The sequence below is a fragment of the Ammospiza caudacuta genome, chromosome 9 (genome assembly GCF_027887145.1).
Source record: "Ammospiza caudacuta isolate bAmmCau1 chromosome 9, bAmmCau1.pri, whole genome shotgun sequence".
Taxonomy (NCBI): Eukaryota; Metazoa; Chordata; class Aves; order Passeriformes; family Passerellidae; genus Ammospiza; species Ammospiza caudacuta.
In genome coordinates, this window is record NC_080601.1 from 24,151,711 (window position 1) to 24,160,706 (window position 8,996).

The following is an 8,996-nucleotide window of genomic DNA, read 5'->3' on the forward strand; positions in this document are numbered from 1 at the left end:
TCTGCCACCTCCCTGAGCAGCCTGGGACAGTGCTTTAACACCTTCATTGTTAAATGCTCGTTTCTTGTGTCTGGTCTAAAGTTACACCCCTTCAGTTTAAAACCATCGCAACAGGTCCTGCTGAGAAGTTTGTCCTTATCTTTCTTGTAGGTGCCGCTTCAAGTACTGAAAGACTGCAAGATTTCCCCAGAACCTTCTCTTCTCCAGGCTGAACAATTCCAACTTTCTCACTCTTTCCCCTTAAGAGAGATGTTCCAGAGAGGTGGTGCTCTCACCACCTTTGTGGCCTCCTCTGGGCTCCATCCAACAGATCCCTGCCCTCCCTGTGCTGGGACCAGAGCTGATGCAGCCCTGCAGGTGAGGTTTCACCAGAGCAGAGCAGAATTCCCCCAGAGGGGCAGAATCCCCTCCCTGGCCCTGCTGCCCACGCTGCTCTGCATGCAGCATAACCATTATTCCATGATACTGCATGTAGGAATTACTGCATAACCACATTTAAACTAAGATCTGAAAATCTGAAAATCATGTCATGATTGCACCAAAATTATGCCCTAGAGCATGCTTTTTCTGAAAGAACAGACATTAAAAAAAAAATAATGTTCTTAAAAAGCAGGCTACAAGACTGTTTGTCACAACCACCAAGAAGTCTACAGCAAATATGTCCAAGTGAGTATTCCCTAATGACCTAAACATAATATTAACAAAATCTCACATCCTGAAATATAAATTCTAATCACCATAAACAGAATGTGTTTGATAGTTTGCAGCAGGTTTCAGCTACACACAGGAGAAAAGGTCTTCAAATACATGGAACAGTTATGAATTTTATTATATTCCACTTAATTATATTATTTCACTGATTATCCAAAACTGAGCCTGAAGCAAGAATTGCCTAAGATTGGATGCTGTATTTTTGTCATGTTCAAATTAAATACCTGAATGGAACTTTGCTTTTAGAGGCAAACAATATAATAGTTGAGCAAATCTAACAGACTACAGTAAATATGAATAAACTTTTGTACTCAGACATTTTAGAACAAGCAGGTCTGCTGTAACATTACTTCAAAACCACAGTAAATAAAATGTAGCTGCCCACAGTCAGTTGAGAACTGTTGACCTCTTCATATCCATAAATCCAACATTGTGTCATACTGTTTTCACAAGAATGCTCTCCAAACAGTTTTCAAGGTTAATTTTGCTGTTACTCCCTCTGGCAGGGTAAGCAGATAATTCTGTCTCCTCACTAATTTCTTTCTCAGCTTCTTTGATATCAGTAACTTGTACCCATGCTAAATGAAGTTTTCATATTTTGCCAAGGCCACTGTTTGAATTTGTCTGTTATATTTCTAACAGTAATATTGATACTTCAAAAGATGTAGAAAAAGCATTGTCTGTTTCTAGTTAGAAATTGCTGAGAATGTTGTATACTTTCACTGACAACACTGTAGGGCAAGCTGCTCTATTGTCTCCATTTCTATTTCAGAGTAATTGAAATTGAGGAGGATTTGCTTGAACCTGATCAAAAGTATTTCTTCCTGTGGCTGTATAACAGATTGGGGAAAAATATAAATGTCCTGATCACAATGTAAAGCATTAAGATATAAATTATTTGTATAAATGTTAAAGTTTTATTTTTCAGATCATATCCTTCAAAAAGTGTTCCATTCCTTGTATTGTTCACATTAGTATTTCTACTGAAAGAAAACTTTTTCTTCTAAGTGTAAACATGTAAAATTGTTGAATTTAGGGCCTGTGAAACTTTTGGCTACAGTCAGTTTAGTTGTTTACAAAACCAATAGATTCAGATTTAAATTAAAGAACAAATTGCTAAATACTAAAATATGAACTTCTGTTCAATGAACATCACAAAAACTTTAAGGCCTGCTGCTGAGAATCAACACAATTTCACCCCACAAATCTTTACTCCTTCACATCAGCTGGGGATCAGTCTACAGGAGATGCAGGAGGTACTTTGCACTTGAGGCTAACAGATTGTTCAGAAGTGCTGCTGCCATTTACTAACCAGCCAGGAAAACGCTTGAAGTACTTGAAGTCTTATGAGCCAATACATGTATTTACAGGTGAAAAAAATCCTCACTTTTTATTAACATGTAAGTATTTTTCCGCATCTGAAATGCATTCTTTTTACAAAATTTTATCAATTTTAAATTAGAGACAAAAGCTGGTGTGTGGAAATGGCACACAGCAGTAACACCATTCTGAGACAAGGCACAGAAAAATTCCTGCAATTCTGGCTTTCTGTACTTTGGAGGTGTGGTGCTGCAGTCAGGCCAGCAAATCTTCTTCCTTGCTTTTATGAAAATGGGGACTATATTTCCACTTTTTTTTTTTTTTAATTAATCCTCTACTGAAAACTAACTAGAGACTTGAACTGGCTTATGAAGAGGAACACTAAAAGCCAGAATCAGCACAGAATAAGCAACAGAGGCATGTGGCTGGGACTCAGTGGAAAAGCAAAGAGGCAGCAAAGCTCTATTAAGATTTTCTCTGCTAATGTCAAGAAACAGAACTTTTAGAAAGATTCAGAACTCAATTAAGGATTTAAATTCATTACCCTACAGTCTGTCTATATCTTCTTCTATATTTCCACAAAGATGAGCAAGAGGTTTATCTTTGAACATGCTGGATTCCCAGAATTACACTGAATGCATCAGTGCTTCAATTAGTGTACTAATGAAGCACAATGAATGAAGACAGCAAGGTCACCTGCAAGCACTGACAAACCGAGAAAAATTTTAAAAGCTGCTCTCTACATGCTCCTTTCTAGTGAAAACCAAAGTGACAGTGGTTCAAATACTTCTATCAATGCTCAACTTTAAACACAACTTTTTTTCCTTAAAGTCACTCTGTCTGTAGGGTGACTTTAAATACAAATTATTTTAGAGTATACTACACTGCTGAATTAATTAGAGTGATCCACTCAGGTCATACAGGAATATACAGTTTGGATATCAGAAGCCAGACGTGCAAACCCATTTTGTGGAGCATTCATTATACTCTACCTGTTTGGCAGAGATTAAAAGGCTTGGAGCAGCTTATCCCCCCAGCCATAACATTGGTATAAGTTCAAGAATCCTTTCCAGGGAGCTGTGAAACAAGTTGTTTGTCCTGCTGAGGACAGGGCATTGTCAGCTACTCAGCTGTTCAGCTGTTTCCTCGCAGGGAGCCGGGGGAAGGCACCTCTGTGCAAAAGCATCTGGCAGCCTCTGTCCCACACCCGAGATGGATCACTTCGTGGATGCATCATGGAGCATCACATTTCAGTAGGAAACACTGCTTGGAAGGGAGAGAGTGGACAGCATCTGCACACCAGAAATGGTTCAAGTTTAGCCTGCCCTAGTCTGCAAAACTGAAACCAATTATTTTTGGTAGCCCAGAGAGATTTGCAGTTTAAGACAACTCGGTGCCACATCAGTGAAAAGTGTAACTCTGCATGTTTGAGTTCTACCAGGACATCACCCTACAAGGACATAGCTAAACAGTACTTTGAGGGAAGAGGAAAAAGGCACACTCACAGGGAAGAAAAAAATTGATCCCAAATCAAATATTGGAAAGAATAGGAGCTTTTCCTCCTTTAAAAGATCAGCAAGAGGCAACTGAAGGATAGGAAAATCTTTTTAGGGTAGTTTCAACACACATTTGTGTTGGTTAACATATATCAAATGGAACTTAAATATTATCAACCAAATATTTTCAATCAAATATCTTCATTTAAAAACCAAATAATTCTACTAGTTGTGTTGGAATTCTGCTGCATCTGTACAGTTAAGCAGGGTTTCAGCTTTGATGTGTTAAAATAGTGGCACTTTGTATATCCCTCAGAACAAAAGGAGAAAAAACACCCCAAAGATTTTGAGGTTCCAGTGTTTTTGCTGGGAATCTATTGCTGACTTCAGGAGACGCTGAATCAGGTCCCTGAATATGAATTTTTTCCAGTTGATTTTCATAAGCTGCTTCCTGCAGTTTGCAAAAAACAACTGTGTTCACATGACTTAGCCCAGAAAAAACATTTTTGAAGGCCAACTACTGTATCTTGTGTTCCTTTAGCAGTTAAGATATTTGCCAGCTTCACTCTTTCAGACAAAATATGCAAGGTTTCTTTCCAATTGCTTTGAACACTACCATTCCTGACAGTTGCATTGTTTTTGTAATTTATGCCTCAACTATCTGCTCACACTTAATGCATCTTCACTTTAAGGCAATTTAATTAAAAAATAAAGAAAATAAAATATAATAATGCATCTTCTTACAAAATCATATCTGGGCATTTGCAAACAAGAATGCTCATTCTCTTCTGCTTACATAATGTTCTATAAATGGATTTTGTGCAAATGGGCATTTTTTCCAAGGATGGCTCTCTGATGGTTTTATGCATTCACTACATTTTCCTGAAATTAATTTGCAGTGGTCATATTTTTAAGCTAAACATCAAAGACTTTGTGCACCAAACAGTGAAGTACTTTATATCCACAAAATAAACTGAACTTGGGCAGAACATTATTATATCAAACTTCCAAAGCATTATATATAAATATATATAGCTGCCACACAGTTCAGATGAACTGCATTCCAGCCTATTCTCTTTCAAAGCTACAATTCAATTACAAATCATGCAGTGGATGGAAGATTAATCTAGAGCTTTCATTCACATCTTTGTGTTACAGCCCAGTTTTCCCATCTGGCTGCATCTGCTCTGCAGCAATCCTACATGAAAGGACAGCTTACAAATGTTTTAGAGGAGCAGTTTAAAATAGCTTTTAACATTCAAAAGGGGCTGTTCAGACAGAGTGCTCAAAAGTTGCCAGCTACATGCAATTAAGACTGCTCTTTACTTAGACCACAAGATTTTAAATACCAGTTTTAAATTGCCAAACTCTCTCTCCCCACCAGGGCAGGAATCAGTAAATTAACAACAAGTGCACCGGGATGGTGAGGGTTGGGGGGGCGGGGGGTGACCTGAGTTGTTGGGTTTGTTTTTCTTTTCAAAAAAACTTTGTTTTATCCTCTCTGGTCATGGTTCAAAATCAGTTTCATGAAGCTTGCATGAGTCTTTTTAGAGGAAGTGGTTGTTAAATATTTATGATATCAAATTACACATACAAGACATAAAATATTGGAAACATCCATTCTTGAACGCTTCAGGCTATTTATTTTACACTAGCTACCAACTTTATGTGGCTTTCAGAGGAGTGTCTGAATGGAGTAAATTTCAGAAAACATGTCTTGAGGTTAGAAGGATTAAGGAACTACTTTGTGTTCAACAGCAGAGGCAAAAGACTGACTGGTGTGTTATTTTAAATTTTTTTCTAAAATTTCAAAGTTGCCTGCTCTATTTCTGAATATAACACAGTTTAATAAAGGTTTAATTCTGCAATCCAAATCAAAACCATCTTTAAGTGTCGTCTAAAGAAAGATTGATACATTACAAATCAGCTGTAGCAGGTACTTTCCAAATCCACAAAAAAATAATAGCAAATATAAGGCACATAAAGCAAGAGGCTGCTCCTTCACACACAAGTGAACCATCTTATTACTCTCAGTGAGGATCCTGATCAGAGCCCTCAGAGCCCACACCAGATTTCATTGTGGTTTTCTGTGCATAGAGCCCCTCACCTGAGCTTCACCCACCGTCTAAAGGCATTAGATGGCCCACTTAGAACCCAGGACCAGAGCTTAAACAGCATCTCTATTCCAGCTGCCAATCCAGAAATTTAGTGTTCAACTCCCCAGGAAAACAAACAAAAACCAAACAACCTTTTCTCTCTCCCTTAGAGCGCCACACAGCAAAACCAAAACTGACAACTCCCCTAGCACAGCTATTATGTCAAAAGCAGTTGAAATGTGTTCACAGAAAGTGTTCACAGCTCTGAACACTTTCTGGTTTTGTGCAATACAATTTTTCTCTTTCCAGGTGATGTGGCTGTCTGACTGAAGGCAGAAAGCCCAGCAGAATTGAAAATCACAAAACTAAAATCACAGTTGCTTCAGATCACAACTGGGATGGTTTCACAAGAACAGAACCTGAGGAAAAGCTTAAAGAATCAAGCTAGGGAAACATTCATCCTAAACTGAAAACCAGGTTTTTTGAAATTGAAGGTAGTGTACGCAAATCAGAATGCAATACTGTTTCTTATGACAGAAAAGAATGAACTGAACCTGAGATCAGAAAAGGAAAACTAGGGAATTGAAGAAACTTTGCAACTTTCTGACACTGAAAGAACACACAGTGCATTTCAGGAGTGTCCAAACTTATGGATAAACAACAGCATGTAACAATTAGTATTGTGACTGCTTGTGACACTGCTGGTCTCTGAATTAATTTGAACCACTTTGAACAATTTTAGCTGGTAACTTCAGACTTATATAAACCAGATTATAGGAGATGAAATGCAGTTTTATAGTGTAATAAATGACCTAAAAGAAAGACAGCAACTTGAAAGCAAATGGTTAATGAATTTGTTAGCAAATAGGATAAATATGGTGAAAGATGTTTCCCAGCCTTGGCATCCAGCACGGAGCCTCGCTGGTGCCTGGATAAGCAGAGGAAAGCCTTGTACACAGACCTTGCTATCTCCCCGGTAAAGTTGCATTTGCAGCTGAAGGACATTGATAGAGATTCTCAAAATAGTGTGCTGGGGAAAAGGGGGGTGAGTTAGACTGAAAACACAGCACAGGCTTTGAGAACAAAAGGTCCTCTCGCAGATTTACACTTTCCAAACACCATTGATGTACGTGAAAGAAAACACAGATGATAAATTCTCATTCTCAGCGCACAATTCAAGACATCACTTTGATTATTCCTATCACTTCTGTTGTCTACTGCACTCCCCCAACTTAGGAGCAACACTTCCCATGTTTTCAGCAGCACTTTTTGTGTACCCAATGTGCAGGTGCAGCAAATACCTTGGCAAGGGGCAAAGCGATTATCACTTAAGAAAACAGTAACACTGTATAGTTCATTCTTCTTCAAGGTCTTGAGCAAAGCATAAATTCTCATGAAAACCAAGTCATTGCACTTCAGGCATCAGACAGCGAACCAGGTAAGTCTCATTGCTGCTTGTAAGGCTGATCTTGCCATATTTTGTAATTTATAGACTTTTCTTTCTTTCTCTCCTGCATTTGTTCAGTAATTCAAATAACTATTTTCTCAGGTCTTAAATATAAAAGCATCAAATTTTGTGCAATATGCTGAAAAGGGGATATTGTTACTAACTTGTAATTAATTTTCAGGTCAAGTCTGCAGAGCTACACTTCATTATTTCTGAGAACTCTGCACTTCCTTGTACGTATTTCAGAAATATGCACCAATGAATTTTTAACATTCTAAATACTGTTGAATCCTATGTATTAATGTTGGTTATCTCATATTTCAACCTCTCTTTTAGTCTGCAGTACTTTTTAACAGCCTTATAGTTCAAAAGAAACGGTAGTGTGTAACAAATAGAAACTATTTTTATTCTCCCTACCATATACTTTTATATTCCAGGTTTACTCTCGCCGCAAGCGGAGGGGATCACGATCTGGCTCGTTGTTCCTTTTTCCTATGCATATACTTCTTTGAGAATTGCTTCTAAAGAGGTATAGGGCATGGGAAAATGGGGCAATGAGGTACTTCACCCCTCATCTCAGGCAGCATCGCGAAGGCAGCCGCAGAAACGTTTAGAGAAAACAGACGGGCCAAGAAATGAAAGGTAAATTTATGAAACTCCCAATTTACCCTCAAAATGTTTGTAAAAAGATACCGCCACTATTTACTCTGATCTAACGTCTAAATCTTGGTTTTCTCTTAAAACCCGAGTTATTACAAGAGTAATACTTTAAGCATTTCTCCAACTACATTATTTAATATGTCAATTGGTCTAATGTAAAGCACATGCATTGCTAAGGAGTTACCCCTATTGTCCTTACTGCCATAAGTCCAACTGAAAATAATGAAAATGCAGTCACACAAACTGCCAAAAATGCCTCTCTCTGTCCCTGTCTCACAGGTGCCGGGATCACGGTCACTGAATCCAGGTAATGCTGACTCACAGGTGTAAAGCCCAGTCATGCAAATGCTGCCTAAGTGGGTTCTCTCTAATATATCAATTATTCTTAGGATTTTATCCTTTAAGATCCTAAGTACCTTTTACATGATTCATGCGTGTGCGAAATTGTGAAGTCTTCCCTTGTAAAACTCAGTTTGTAGTAAAACAGATTAAAAACATACTGATTTTTTTTTCCCTTTCTTTTACCCACAGGTGTCTGGGAAGTGGAAGCAGAAGCTCTCTTTGCTCATTTTATTTCGTAGAAAAACAAAATCTTAATGTTTCTGTCCAATTACTTTCATTTACTCTAAATAGCAATGTGTCACATCAACTCTGGGGGGAAAATTCTGCTGTTATGAGACAATGTAACTGTACATAATGCATGTCAAATAAATATCTAATGGTTCAGTCACAGATCAAAAGTTTGTGTTATGCTGCGTCACAGTTTCTCACAAGTGTTATAAAGCTGTGAGCTCAGAAAGAGCTAAAAACATTACATTACAAGTCATTTTACCCGGTGGTTATTGTTATGTTACACTATTCAATATTAAATGAATGTTTTAGAAGCTACTTTTCATCTAATATAATGGTGTCAAAGGACTATTCTATTTACATATCACTGTTTTATTAAATTCAAAAGCAATTATAAAACTTACATCCACAACCACATCTTTATTCACCAGGTTTTTTTTCATATCAAAGCTTGTGGTAAAGAGAGCTTGTAGGGGAAGGAACTGCCAGAATTACTGCACAAGCGGCAGATAAAGACATACAAAACAAAAAAAAGTATTACTAAACAAGAGACAACCCCCCCCCATATAACTTAGTTTCTCATATTTCACAGAAATTTCACAGTAATATAAAATTTTAAAAGCAATTGCACTAGAAAAGTGTATATTTTACCTTTAATACATCTCTTTTAAAACTTAGCCTATAGCAAATCCAAGA

At 37.6% G+C, this 8,996-nt stretch overlaps 1 long non-coding RNA gene across 1 annotated transcript; it reads left to right on the top strand.

The window, feature by feature from the left end:
* Positions 1 to 7,036: 7,036 nt before the first annotated feature.
* On the top strand, positions 7,037 to 8,448 carry LOC131561562 (uncharacterized). Its single transcript, XR_009275083.1, has 5 exons — positions 7,037 to 7,061; positions 7,252 to 7,303; positions 7,508 to 7,712; positions 8,010 to 8,037; positions 8,262 to 8,448. It is a non-coding gene; the product is annotated as an uncharacterized LOC131561562 (long non-coding RNA).
* The last annotated feature ends 548 nt before the right edge of the window (positions 8,449 to 8,996 follow it).